The 14,944-nt window shown below is 41.0% G+C and overlaps 1 protein-coding gene across 2 annotated transcripts in view; it reads left to right on the top strand.

The window, feature by feature from the left end:
- The window catches only part of dmd (dystrophin), a 234,151-nt gene that overhangs the window by 68,638 nt on the left and 150,569 nt on the right, over positions 1-14,944 (top strand). For both annotated transcript variants that reach the window (XM_034677504.1, XM_034677505.1), the window contains exon 2: positions 5,605-5,666. The gene's annotated coding sequence lies outside the window, so the exon portion shown is untranslated. The remainder of the gene's footprint in view (positions 1-5,604; positions 5,667-14,944) is intronic.

Below are 14,944 nucleotides of genomic sequence, written 5' to 3'. Positions count from 1 at the left end.
CAGAGTAAAGATGCTAACTCTGGTGGAGAAAAGTCAGGCTGCTGGTAATTAAAGTCAGCTCTCATTATTGATTTATCTAATTATTTTCCTACTTGTTTGTGACGGATAATCATGATATTCTCAAAAGTCTTGACCAATAAGTGGAAGAGATAAAACACTTAAAAACAAAAAGGTTTCTTTATATTTTAGAGATTAAATCCAGTGTTTTGTGGACATTTATATTCAGAGCTCTCCACTTCTTGGATATTCATTAAACTGTTAATGAATAATGTACAAAACAGACGGCATGAATATTTTACACAGTAGCAAAGTCAGCCTGTCTGTTTATCTGAGCCTCTCTCCATCAGATGCTGTAAAGATTTGTTGGATCAGTTTAATCTACTGTGCTGCTTTGCCACAGGCGCTGTCCAGAGTGCTGATCCTGGAGCTGTCCCAGGTACTTACCATCATTCAGTCAGCAGGTTACAGTCCTGCTGGAAAAGACTCTTATTTGCTTTATTTACTATCGCTACGGTTCCTGCTGGCTCGCACTAAGAAGCCACCTGGGGCCACTTTCAGCATTGTATTTTACTACCAGAATCCTCTTAAATGGTGTTATGGCCCATTGAACATTAGATATATTGAAACACATTTCTTCAGTACAGTGTTACACCTTTTAATGCCTTATTTTTCTACCACCAGCCAGAAACTGCAATTCAAATTTACAATTCATAGAAGATCATTTGAAAAATCCTAACTATCAAATATTTGACTTGAATGATTCAAATACTGTAACAACTCTCTGTTAGCTTATTTAGTCCATCTACTGTCTACATAAATATGATTATTGATCAATGAACTGTAGGACAGGGAAAACAATCAAATCAAATAAGATACTGTAGTATTCTGTCGTGTCCTGTTGTTTGGTTTTATATAAGGTAACACTTTATTGTGTCTTAATTGAGCCTATGTTATGGTATCATATCACCTAGTAACAAATCTTATTTTATCAATTTTAACGGAATTCCCTCCCTAAGTCAACAGTGCTTTAATATCACCAGTTATATCTCTATCTTTCTCTTGCTTATTCTTATTTTTTTAATCTCTCCAGCTAGTTTCTAAAGTAAATGCTCTCTCTAAAAGCTCCTAAAGAGTGTCAGAGTTGTTCCAGTGCTTTTTGAAGTGGTCATTTGGCGATACAAACATGAAAGGCAGGCAGGCTGGAGAAATGCCACTCTACATGAACTCTGACGAGACGAGGAAGCAAATTGAGAGAAACTGTCTTTTGATCAAGTGTAGATCTGACTCTGAATGCAGTCTGAAAGGCACTGCAGCCTTGTATTAACAGATTGGTTCGTATTGTGTCCTGTTAGCATCGAAGACAATGACACTTATTTAGTCGCCCAAAAAAAGCTCTTTGATCTCATCCCAGAGAACCAGACTACAGGAGGTAGTGGAGAGTTTATTCCCTGAATGTGTGCACAGAGATTGCACAAGTTGCTTCGAGACTTTAAGGATGTGTTGTTTTGTTGTCATTTGACCACATCCCGTTAAACATTCAAAGTCTGACTTCCAGTTTAGCTGCTGTCACAGATATTTCCTCTGCCTCTGGTGATGAAACCTGTCTGAGAGCAATCCTCCATCTTTTCTGTCTTTCACCCTCTGTCCCCCAGGTTTCTTTGTTTCTCTTTATCTGTCCCTGTGTCTGTTTTCCTCCTCATTCCTCCACATCTCCTCCTTTCATTTCCTTTTCTTCCTGCAGTCTTTTTGTTTCAGGCTTTGTCCAGTCTGTTTTTGTCTTCTCCCTTGCTGGGATTTCATTTCCTTCTTTCTCTCTCTTCACCACCTCTTCACTTGATTTCCTCTCTCCCTGACGCTGCTCTCAAACCAAGATTAAGCTATTATGTTGGAGTCTCTCTAATGAGATGCATGTGGCTGGGTGCATGCGTCACCAGTATATCTGTGTGTGTCCATGCATAACTTTGTGTGTGTGTGTGTGTGTGTGTGTGTGTGTGTGTGTGTGAGAAGCTGCTGCAGGTTTTAGTAGCAGAACAACGGTCTAAATGGACTATCGATCGTGCCTTCCTCGTCGTCGGTCTCTGACTGCTTCCTGCTCTCCTCGCTGATTCTTACACACTCACTTTGTGTCTCCGCACGCCCATTTACATACAGCCTCTGGAACACACAGGACATATTCATATATATAAACAGAAAGACAGAGCCATTTGTAGGCATAGGTGAGTGCTGAAGCTGCCTGGGGAGCCAACAGCTGCGGCGGCAAACAGGAATAACTTTTAAATGATTAATTTTCAGATGCCAAATTGCAGGTAAAAGTCTGTTCCTCACACATTTGCAAAACAATCTCACTCTAGAAAAAATAAACAGAAAACTAAGGCGGGTTGTAATGATCATATCATAATTTTATCAGTAGTGGAAATGGAATTGTGGCGTTCCTCAGGGTCTAGATCCGGGACAACTCATTCTTTTATTTCTCAAAAGCTTGTGCGATAATTCCAGATGCTCCCTGTGGATGCATAATAAATACTAAAGGAACAAAAATGCCTCTCTCATTTCAAAGCTACCTATTTTGTGTTCAGTGTGAACTCAATTTGGAGTTAAATCCAAAAGGCGACGGAAATTGGCTGAAGTTAAATTCATCTTTTGCAGATTTCGTGGAAATTTGGTCATAATTTTGCCTGACCGGTCTTTAGACACTCTGCAAATTATAAGATCCTCTAACCTTTTGTCCATCCAGTCGGTCTGAATTTACATTTCCCTTTAAACAACTAAGGAATTAGTCCTTTCAGAACACAGAACAGGGACCCTGCTTTGCATTTGGCGCAACCAAATGACAGACTTGTTGTTGAGGACGTGACCCAGACAAAATAATTCAGCTGTGAAAGGAACAGTTGATTTCCAGCCAACCACTCTTAAAGGCCAGAAATGGCTCCAAACGTACACACACACACACACACACACACACACACACACACACACACACACACACACACACACACACACACACACACACACACACGCACACCAAACATTCTATAATACATTTCTTATTTTCAGACACACACATGCAGCATTTCTCTTTGACATGGATTAATGTAGAGGGAAGTGAATCCTGCATCGTGGGAATACTGTGACACACACACACACTCACACACAATACACACTCACATAAACACACACACACACATTGTACACAGATGTGGATAGATTACCTGCTCTAGATGAGATTGTTTGCTACACGCTTCTATTCTATTCATGCTTCAGCGCCCAGCTGGAAATCAACTCACGCTGGATATGTGTGTGTGCAGATGTGTGTTGCTTGAGACTGTATGCGTGTGTGTACCTGTGTGTGTGAGTGTGTGTGTGTGTCCGGCGTCTTACCACAGTGCGCTGCTCAATGCGAGACCTTTTAATTAAAGGAGAAGTTTCATTATCAGCTCCATTAGTCAATGCCTTGCTGGTGTCAACACGCACACACACCCTAACCCCTCACACACTCACTCACACACATACACACACTAATGCTGTAGGAGTACTGTAAGCTGGGCTGCTATAATATTTAACCTGATGTTCTGTTTCAGGATGAGAGTGTAATTTATTATCCGTTGTAATGGGAAGTGACCCCATTTCCAGTCAAATGAGAGAGGCGGGGGAAGCTGTTATTATAAGTCATCATGTCGTCATTTTCATTGTAATGCATGTCACAGGCCACACTGCACCGCGCTGATATAGAGGAACACAACACTGTACAGTGGAGGATAATGTCCCTGCTGTATCATCATCTACAGAGCAATACATATTGATTTGTATGGAAACAAAAGCCCCTTTTAAAATGATCATTTATCAGTGTTAGGGAGAATATTCAGAGCCTTTTATTTGTGTTTAACCAGCAATAACACACTGTAAAAAATGTCTGTTACACACAAACGTGATGCATTGAAAACATAATGTGAAGAATTTACTCACAGTCCTATGAATAAAAGTACTCTATAAAGAAAAATAATCAAATATAGTAGTGTAAGACCAGAGTAAAGTATAATTGAATGAATTTGGATATAGTCTCATTCCTGTGCATGTTTTATACGTGTTTCCTATCACTGAGGTTCAAATCAAATGATCCTCTCACTCTGCACTGAAGGTTTATATTTCTGTCAGAGGGGAAACAAAGCCCTCATATTCTAGTTTTGAATGCATCAAAAGATTAAAAAGCTCTTTAGTTGCTGTAACCTTGAGCTTTTTCAATCCTGAAAAGAAGTGAAAGTGCCAAAAGCTTGTCGTCCATGAAGCTGTAAAAGCAGAGCTGTTTCTCTTCATCCCTCACAAAGTTTACATTTTAGTTTCGAGACAGTGGACTGTGAGGAAGAGTTTACTTCTGCAAATAAGCAGAAGGTAGATGCAGAGGAACCGAACTGAGAGTTTGACTTTGGTCTTTAGCGGTTATGGTGAAATACCAGCAAAAAACACGATCTCATTAGTCTCAGATTTGATTCTGGTTTCATTGAGCATGATCGTAGCATAACCGCTGTGCAACCCAGCTCCACTCTAGGACCTCCTTTTATGCTGTGTCTGATTTTACCAGTGTCATAAGCATTGTCACTGATACCTGCTCTGGTCTATGCTGCTGCTCTCCCTGCCTTTTTGCACATGAAAGAGAGGGGAGACGTGCTCTGCCCACTTTAGCATTCCACTTATGCTTGTGGAAGGGCAGGGAGCTCCCAGAACAGCCATACAACCAAAAATAACTTATTGTATGCAAATAATACAGCTGTAACTGTCTGTGAATGAATGATTGGTGTTTCTTTGGCAAGAAGTTCCTGACCCAAATTGTGAACTTTAAAATAACTTATTAGATAATTCTGCAGTTAATACTTCACAGAAGGGATTTCATTCTAATGCGAGACTCGAATATCAAGTAATAACACCTACTCTCACTAAATGATTGACAGAACCAAATTAAAACACATCCAGGAACACAAGAGAGAACTCAAATCCTGGGTCGATGACTCACTCTTTCAGAACGGATCCACTTTATCTCCTCCGTAAGAAAATAATGATGCTTTTTCTTTCAGTTGACAACAGCATCTGGTTTAATGTTGATGGGTAGCAAATGGCAAGCAGCTCCACAATGATAGAGATCACAGAGATGATTTCAGTATAATACTGAGGGGGTGTTTCCTTGAGGGCAACAAGTGAGATCTCTGCCGCCTCGCTTCAGTTTGTCGTGTGACGTTGACGACTGGGCGGTGAAGGTCTGTAAGTGGCACGCTGATTGATACGATGAGGATGCAATTAGCCCTGAGCGAGATTAGAGGAGCCTCTTATCATGCTAAGCACCACTTGCATTTCATCTATGTGAGTGTGTGTGTGTGAGAGGCAGAGAGGCTGATATTACAGTTTTTAGAGAGACACAAATGAAAATGTTTGATGTGGAGAAAACATGAAGTCATGATCTGGATCTTATCCCGCTTTTCTTGAACAGCTGCCACACACCTAACATGACCTGCCTGCTCAGATTTCCTTATCTACACAAACACTCAACACACAAATATTTATTTGTATGTGTGTAGCTCCTGTTTCCTGACACTGTGTGTTTTCTTTTCCTGGCAGATGAAAGAGTGGACGTTCAGAAGAAGACTTTCACAAAATGGGTAAACTCACAGTTGGCTAAGGTAAGTCGGCTTCCTGCTTCCTTTCAATGACTCACCATGTGCTCTATTCCCTGTCTGCATTCATACCATGCTTTCACTGGCCTCTCTTTTCATGTGAAGAGATTCACACAGCAAGAATGGAGTGGAAATATATGAGAGGTATTTTCAGATAGTGCTCTTCATCAGGGATGGGATTGCCAGAGTACTTTTTTTAACCATGATTGACCACATGCACGTTTAAAATTCCATTATTTTTTAACATCAAAATATTTGGAAAGTCCATTTCAACAATGTAGGAATCAAATTGATGCAGAAATTTGCACTCACTAGATGAATGTTACACACAGCTGCTGTAAAAGTGCTTACAAAGAAATGATACGTGCTAGCCACCTGTATGCTTAGCTAGCAGGTGGTAGCTAGTTGTATCCTAATTCTGTTTCACAATGTGCATATTACTTTTGACATGTCAACAGAGCCACCTGGGAGTGTTTTTCATAAGTGAAATGTGTAATTCAAAAGCACAGTGGTGTGGTTTTTATCCATCATGGCAGCAGAAAGAAGCAGGGTGGTGTATGGTGAGCTGTTAGGGCCAAAAATGCACACAATTTAAATTAAACAAAAGGTTGATTTCAGACCTTGAAAATCTTTGCGTCAAAGTTTAACAATGTATATATTAACTAATATAAGCTCATAATTCTGGGAAAACAAACATTTATTTTCTAAACAACTTTATTTTCCAAGTTTCCTGCCAAAACCTAAATTCTTTGATTCTTGACGTTACCTCAAACACATCATGATGACGCTCCTTAGAGTTATTTTACCGACCCGACCTTGAACGCACCACAATATAACCTTATGTTACCTCCTTTAGTTAGCTTACTAGCTTACAACATCCTACTTTCCTTCAATTGTATCAGAAACCTTTAGAGGTTTTTCTCATTGTGTCTGTGTCTATCACTTTTATAGGCTGTGGTCCATTGCTTTGAGAATGGCCTCTAGATGAAAAAGTTATCATCCAAAGAGAGGTTTCTTAGCGAGCTGCTGTTTGCTTTCTGTCCCTCTCCATGCTCAAGAGACTGTTTGGAAAGGTGCTTTAAGGGGAGCTGGGAAAACTATCCTCTGTGTGCTGCGCCTATCTTCTCTCTCTCTGTCCCCTTCACTCATCCAGTTTCTTGTCATTTATTTTGACCCCCTATTTTCACAAGAAAAGGAACATGAAGAAAGGATTTGTTCTTATTTTATTGTTTAAATGCTGGCAGCGTCTCCCCCCCTCTCCTCCTTTCATCTCTGTCTGTTTTCACTCCGTCTCTCAAAGTCACGGACAATTTTTTTTTTTTTGGAGGCATTTCCTTTTTTACGGCTGTGATTCAGACACATAAACAAACAAAGGTTATTCCCGCCACGTTGTCTCTCTCAGGAGAGTCGATTCAGTAAAGCTAGGATGAAGAAAAAAACCCAGAGGCAGGAGAGTGTTTCACATTTTACAGGTCTCCCTTTTCCTCTTGTGATTCGACATGTTGCTGTTGGGATTGTCTGAGGAGAATACGGCCTGTATTTTCCTAAAAAGCACTTTACTTCTCTTTCAAGTAGCTGGATTTTTGTAAGGTGCACTTTGTTGTCCTGTAACTCAGTTATCGCCCTCATCCCTCCCTCCCTCCCTCCTTCCCTCCCTCCCTCCCTCCTCCCCTTTAGGACCAAATCACTTGTTTGGAATTTATTTCTAATTACATTTCAGTGTTTGTGTGTGTGTGTGTGTGTGTGTGTGTGTGTGTGTGTGTTTATTTGTGGTGTTTGTGTATTTTGTGCATGCCAACACATCAGTGCTATTCCTATTTTCAAAGTTGATTACAAGGGCACTAGAGGTGTGCCGTTGCCATGGCAATGGAGACTTAGGTGAGTGTGTGTGCATACAGTGAGTGCGCGTCGCTGCTCATTTGTGTGTGTGTGTGTGTGTGTGTGTGTGTGTGTGTGAGTGAAGCCGTTGAAACAGAGTGTGATCTGAAGCAGGTGATTAAAGCCTGGAGAGGGGCGGAGACCGGCTGGAAAGATGCTCTTATTCTCCTCTTCTCCTGCCCTCTTCCCTATTTCCTTCTGTCCTCCACTTCATCCTCTTTTTGTTTCCTTCTTTTCTCATCCTCTTCTCTTCTGTGTTTCACTGTTTATCTTCCTCTTGCCTTCTGCTCTGGTTATAGTCTGTTCATATCTTTTCTTTTTCTGCTCTTGTTTTGTCCCCCTTTTCCCCCTTCCCTTCAGTCTCATCTTCCTCTTTCTCCTGTCCTTTCATTGTTGGTCCCATCCTGTCCTCTCCTGCTTTTTCATATCAGATATTGATCTCTCTTGTCCTTTACTGTCCCCAAAGTCCTTTCCAAGTCCACTTTTTACCAAGCCCGTCCTTTCCAAGCTTGTCCTCTTTTTCCCAAGCCTGTCCTTTTCTGTCCAAGCCTTTCCTCTACTGTCCTCTACTGTTCTTTCCTTTTCAAGCCTCCCTCCTCTCTTGTCCTTTCCAAGCCTGCCCTGTTTTTTTTCAAGCTTGTCCTACTTGCTCCTGTCCAAGCCTTTCTTTCTCTGTTCTTTCCTGTCCTATTGTACCTTTTACATTTCCTCCCCAAGTCTGCTCTCTCATGTCCTCTCCAAGACTGTCTTCTCCTCTCTCCTCTCTCAATGTGTCATCTCTCATCCTGTCTTCCTAGGACCTGTCCTTGGCAAGTCAGTCCTCTACTGTCCTTTCCTTCCCAAAACTATTGTCTCCTGCCCTCGTCTGCTATCTTCTAAGACTTTCTATCTTTGTCCCTCTTGTCCTTAAGGTCTGACCTGTCTTATCTCTGCTTCTTTCCTTTTGTCTCCTCCCCTTGTTCTCCTTTCCTTTGCAATCCCTTCTCCATCAGTCTCCCTGGCTTCCTTCCCTTGTCTTACCTTCCTGTCTCGATCTCTTCTTGTGCACTCCTTTCCTTTCCCCTCTTCCCCCCTGTTCTCTCTACTCCTCCTCCCTTTCTTGTCAAGTCCTCTCCTCTCCCTTCCTGTCCACCCACCCTCCCTGATCCCCTCTAACCATGACTAAGAGAGGAAGGAAGAGGGGGAGAAATTTTGAGCTTGTAGGCGAGGAGATAGATAGGAAGAGGGGATGAAGATAGGCAGAAGAGGAAGAGAGAGAGATCCCCTCATCCATCCAAACTCACCAGAGCATAATGAATACCCCATCCTAGATAGATGAGTCTCTCCCACACACCACACATATGCACACATCTGCACACACACTTATACACACACACTTATACACACACAGGCCTCAGGAGAGTGAGAGATAGTGAGACAGCAGATGGGAGAAACTAAGATTATTGGAAGACTGAAAATGAAAGGAGATAGGAGAGGAGACAAGGATTTGAAAGATGAAGAAGCAAGTTTGGTGGAGGAATAGAGAATGAGTGAAGGGAAAACAAAAGTTCAGACAGGGATGGGGGAGAGGAGGACCGTGTTATGGCGGTGGATGGACGGTTTGGTTAACGGCAGGCGTGAGAAATATGGAGAAAAAAGCCGACAGCAAAGCAGCGTCATGTCTGATTTTAGTGTGATTTGCTACTCAGCAAACCATAAAAAGAGGCACTTCAGGAATATGTGAGGCCCTGTCACCAGGGCAGGGAACTGATATTTTATTTTTCTTGTTTACCATCACAGCTGGTACTTTATTCAAGGGTATAAGCAGCTGATTTCATTCCTGTGCCGCATTTTGCTTCAACTGTAATTTATTTCTCTGACACTTGGGTTTTTATCAACCCTGCTGTGTATGTTTATATGTTCGCCTGATGTTTCCTTCATTTCCCATAATTCCTTCTTAGAAACACCACTCACTTTAATTCTGGCTATGTGGCACTGAAACGTTGGCTATCACCATTTTTTATGGAGTGGCCATGTTTTGCTGCGTCATGCTAGCATGGGGTGCTAAAACACTCAATGCCATTTGAAACATGACCAAACTTATACATTTCAGAGCACTTAAATGTTAGCTAGCTGACCGGTATGTGAGCTAGGTAAAGGTCATGTTAACTTTTTTTGATTTAGCTGTCCAATTAGAAATGGGTTATCTGACATGTCTATGAGGTTTTATTCCAATTGCAAGTTAGCTGTTACCATTTTACCACTTTTCTGTTTATTAGCAGCTGAAAAGGTAATAAATAGCCAAATTGTGGAGGTCAATAAGGGCCATAATTTAACTGCTGTCTGAAGTAGATGAGATAGGAAAGAGTTATTTCCTTGCTAACATGTATGTTAGCGACTTTCAGTTATGTTTTTAGTTGTTGATCAATTGAAACTCTTGAAACTAGCCTGAAGGTACTGTCAAAGAAAAATGGGTGCCATGTGAAGAAAGTGCATAGTGACTCATAACTTTCAGCTGAATTGTGCTATTTGAAGAAAAATGGTTAACACTAGCAAATCTTGTCTAACAACCTTGGATCCACTGTTGGTTAAAAGTCAGATTTTTTACATTAAAACCCCCTTGGACCCGGCCTGTGTTGAGGTGAAATATAATGATTTGTTGCCTCAGCATGTCCTGGGTCCAGAGTTCTAGATGAACACAACTTTTGAGATTTTCTGGCCTTCAGTTATAAAGTGTTTCTCACCCTTTAAGTCACTGGGGTATAGGGGGATCCTAACAGGGTTGAGTGGAAGTTTAGCTTAAAGCAAAAATCTATAAATCATGAATTGTTTTACTTCGATGGTCAAGGACAGCTCGTATCAGCAGCAGGCAAGTCGTGTAGTACTGAACAGTATCAGGGGTTGGTTCAAACGGCTAATGTTAGCCTGAGGATGAAACTACTGTGTGTGTCAGTCAGTGCCTACCCATGCTGCTGAAAGCTGAACTCTGCTACAGTACACAAGTCGTTGTTTATACCCTGCAAGCACTGTTGGTGATTATATTGTCATAGGTATTTGTCAGCCCCAGTATAGAGGCTTTGATGCTCTTATTCCACCACACATTCAATTCATGTTCCTACATTTTAAGTGTTAAATGTCCTTTTTGGTACCAAATTGGTCAATCAAAAGTCATACTCAACAATAAATGAATGATCAATGATATATTTTGTCCCTAAAAGTTGAAAAAAAATGAATGAGTTAACATCAGCAGGCCTTGAAACAGAGGGTAACAGATGACAGTGAGGGGTGAGGACCGCATTTGTCCAGTTCCTGGTGTTAATTTCACACCCCAGCTGCCACTGTTTGCTCAGGTCCTCCAAAACAGCAGAATAACTTTGATAGAGGCTGAAAAAAAACAGAGAGCAGGAGAGGACAATGGAGCCGAGGAAAAGATGAGACAAAGAGAAGTGAAATGAGATGAGGCGAGTTCTGGCATAGACTGAGTTTCCAGAGGTGAGGAGGGCATCAATTTGTAGTTTAGTATTCCAGGATGTGTATTTATGCTGATGATTCCAGCTTAATTTTGTTGAATAATTCTCCTCATAGCTGTGATGATACAGAAAGATAATGAAACAGCATTTTCAGAAAATGTTACAGAGCAGAACTAATTGCAGAGTCCTCTTATTGTTATGTGAGTCATCACTCTTTATCTATATTCAGTCTTTGTCTGCACTGCATTGCTGGTGTTTTTATAGAAGCTGTGTCTCATTTGGGACTTGTAATGAGTAAAAAGGATGGATGTGAGGAAGTGCTAAAAGGTATTTAGATGAAGACTAGAAAGGTGCACGTATACAAGAGCTGGTGGCAAGGTGAAGCTCTCCTTTTGGGCTTCATGTGTAGGTCCAAAATGTGTAGGAGGAGGGGAAGCTTGATGTTAGATTTCCTGGCCTAAGGCTTAAACAAACTACAAGTTACTCTTTGTATTGTGATGCAATCTTCAGGATGAGCTCTAAAATTGAATAAAAAGCTATTTTTGATATTGAGTTGGAGTGTCCAAGTCAAGAGAGGCAAGAAGGGGAAATTGGCTTGATTACACACTGAGTAGATACCAGGCCTGATATAGAACAGAGAGAAAGCATGAAGCTTGAAAGGTCGTTTTTTTCCAATGGGATTTCTTCTGCTCCACCAACCTATTAGGACTCATTGTAGAGCCGCTCACTGCACATTGTGTTCTTTTTCAAGGCCTTTGGCAAACTTCTGTGTAAAACCGCACCATTGGCAACCCAATGAAAAAGGCTTTGTGTTTTAAACGCACCTGTGTGCGGCAGCTCTGCTTTGAATGTGTTTCCACTTTTCTCTCAGTTATGCATGAGAAGGTTCAATTTATGGAAAACTCTGCAAACAACAGGCAGGTTTATTAAGTTGTTGACTTCATTTCGTGGGAGTGTCTGCATTGGTTCATGCTTTTCAGGGGGAACCTGGCTGATTAAATCCAACATGTTGTCTTCACTAAACTGTCAGTGTGCGTGCTTGTTTGCTTTTCACAAGGTGAGTTAGCCTCAAAAACTTCTCTCTGGCAGATTCACACTCTTAATGATGGGGTCCTGAATGGTCACACATTCTTCTCCAAGAGAAGTCTTTGTTATTTTAAGTGAGAGATGATTGTGTTTTCTATTTTTCATTGCTCTTCTTCTTGGTTTAAGTAGGCAGGGGTCTGTTTGATGAAAAAGTCAGAAAGTTTTCGATGCTTTGTTGTCTTCAAAATGCCGAGCGAGAAAACACCAATTGGGAATAACTCCAATAGAAAACCAAGTGAGACAGCTGGAAATGTGGAATACTACATGAACAATCCACCATGTCCAACATTTGTTCAGAAACACGGTAAACATTGCATAACCTTTTTCAAAATTCGAATGATAATCCAGCAAACCATGGTCACAGTCATCCATTAGAGCTCTCTGCTTTTCTGCAAGGTCAGTATGTACAATAATGCTGATGTTTTTCTTTCACCTTCAGGTGAACTGTTTCTGTTCCCTCCTCAGAAACAGCATCTCAATCCAATTAGCTCGTCTTTTCTCCCTAAACAAAACCCTCCTGTTTGTTTTAATCAGCTCAAAAATGAAGAGAATACAAGCACCTGGAGGTACAATTTTAAGGCTTTCAGAGCGGGTGACATTTTCTTTTTAGCATGAAATCTGCATGAAATCTTGTGATTTAGACATGAGTCACCTAATCTGTAAAATGAAACATGTATTTGAGGCATGTAATACAGTGAGAGCTTGTAGACCTGTTGCTGTAAAGGAGAGACAGTAGACATGGTGTTAGATGCTGCTGCTGCTTCGTCATGAAGAATCTGTAGGGAAATGAGAAAAAGTAACATCCTTGACTAGAAAATCACTGTTCACATGTGTTTCTCACCGTGTCTGTCTGTGTTTATAATTCCCCCTCATAGAGACGCTGGAATGCTCAGGGATGTGAATTAAATAGATCCGTTTCACAGCCTCAAGCCTGTGAAATAGCTGAAAGCAGCATGCAGTGCAGATCACCTCTGAAGAGTGTCTCAGGGTACATCCTGTCAGAAGAAACTTTGAGACACCTTGTTTCTTTTCTTTGTTGTGAATGGCTTGAGGGCTGATCCGTAAAGACTCATAGTACTGGATATAAAACTGCCATCCTCCTCATTTGCCTGCTTGTTTATATGATAAATGTTGGGCAGAGTTAGAGATAACCACTTAAAAGTCACATATAATGGGGTTTTTAGTTGTTCACGGCATGTCCTAGTTGTCTTTTGAGCAATGCTTCAAATCCAGTCGCAAAAACATCACAAATTCAGCCTCACCGGAGGATCTGCAGCCTCTTAGTGTCCATGCAGTGATTTGAGTGGGCGGGGATGCTATGATAATGACGCACTGCTCTGATTGGCTGTCTGATGGTATGATGACGGATGCAGAGGCGGAGAAACACCAAAACAAACATGTTGCATGAGTCGCAAAAGAAAGTAAAGGAAGAAACAGCCTGGGAGGATCAAGGAGGACTGGAACAAAACAAATGAGCTCTCATATTTATTACTTTGCAATCTTCTTCAAGCTTCATAATGATCGTGTTTATAACCATTTATAGATTGTTGCTCCATTGCACATCTGATTATTGCACTCCCAAATTACAGATATGGACACTTGCCCAGTCGCTCTATGCTTTTCATTTTGGTGCTGTGTATCGATTTGAGCATAATTTCCACACCTTTTTTTATTCTCAGTGGCTTTATGTTGAAGATTTAACTTGATGCATACTTATTGTTGATGCACATTTCAAACTAATGTCATAGAGGCTTCTACTGAGTCATATTTGAAGCAATTGAACACAAATCATGTCAGCTTTGAGATGAAACCTGTTACCCATACACAAGTGTCCATCCAGTGGAGTACACATGACATCTTAATTATATTTCACTTCAGAGACCAACATTTTGATCAAACTGCCAGCCTCCGGGTGGCTGTTGTGTCAATTAGCTTGTGACAATTTAATTAAACTTAATGTGAGATTAATTATAGATGGACTTTGAGCTTAAGGTGCCCAAGTTTGTGCACTAAATCTTTCCATTATTCTGTCATTTAGTCTATGATGCTGACATGATGAGTGTGTTCAGTCAGAAAACTGTCAGTAAAAAACACAACAGCCAGTCAGAGCAGCCATTCATCTGCCACCATCGCCTGCCAGGAAGAAAAAAACAGATGTTACCGTAAAATGTGTCTCATGGACTGTTATCTCACACTCCTCCAGGAGGAAGATAAGTGGTCTGTAGGCGGATTGAAGAAATTTGCACATTGAGATCCTTTTCAAGTGGCTGTTTACCAAATATCCAAAATACAAGGTTGTCCTCCTGTCCTCAGATCAGATTGTTTCGGGGTTGTGTACCATCTTTTGTGTCATCTGACCTGTTCAAAAATTCAATTACAGGCGCTGACACCTTAAAACAACCCTGCCTTATGATTTGTTTTCATAGCTGATGGTGGGTTTGCGTCTGACACCGGGGATGGAGGGCAAACACAAAGACATACAGTGTCATCTCACAGGGTTTTCTTATTTAGTTGTTGTCCAAACAGAAGGGATGAGAGGGAAAAGTAAAGGAAAATGAAAGGATGATGCGCTCTGAATACAAACAGCATCTGAAGTTTTCCTGTCAGGCTATTATATTAGGTTTGTTTAAGGGGGTTGAATTAAAACACATCATCAGAGTAGGATATATGTCAGTAAATATGGAGAAAGGAAGCTTTAGATAATGTCAGATCTTGGCTAATGTTCCTTAGATCAAGACTAAATCACTTGAAATATATCTCCTAATATTTCCAGCTTTTAGGGCCTGTCTCCTCTTACAGTGTTTTTGTCCGTGACCTCATCTGTTTAGCATTTCTTACTGATGTAGCCGTTATTTCTGTCTCTGTTCTTTT

Source organism: Notolabrus celidotus, chromosome 24 (genome assembly GCF_009762535.1).
Source record: "Notolabrus celidotus isolate fNotCel1 chromosome 24, fNotCel1.pri, whole genome shotgun sequence".
NCBI lineage: Eukaryota > Metazoa > Chordata > Actinopteri > Labriformes > Labridae > Notolabrus > Notolabrus celidotus.
The sequence above is the reverse complement of the archived record's forward strand: the minus strand, read 5'-3'. Positions and strand labels throughout refer to the sequence as shown.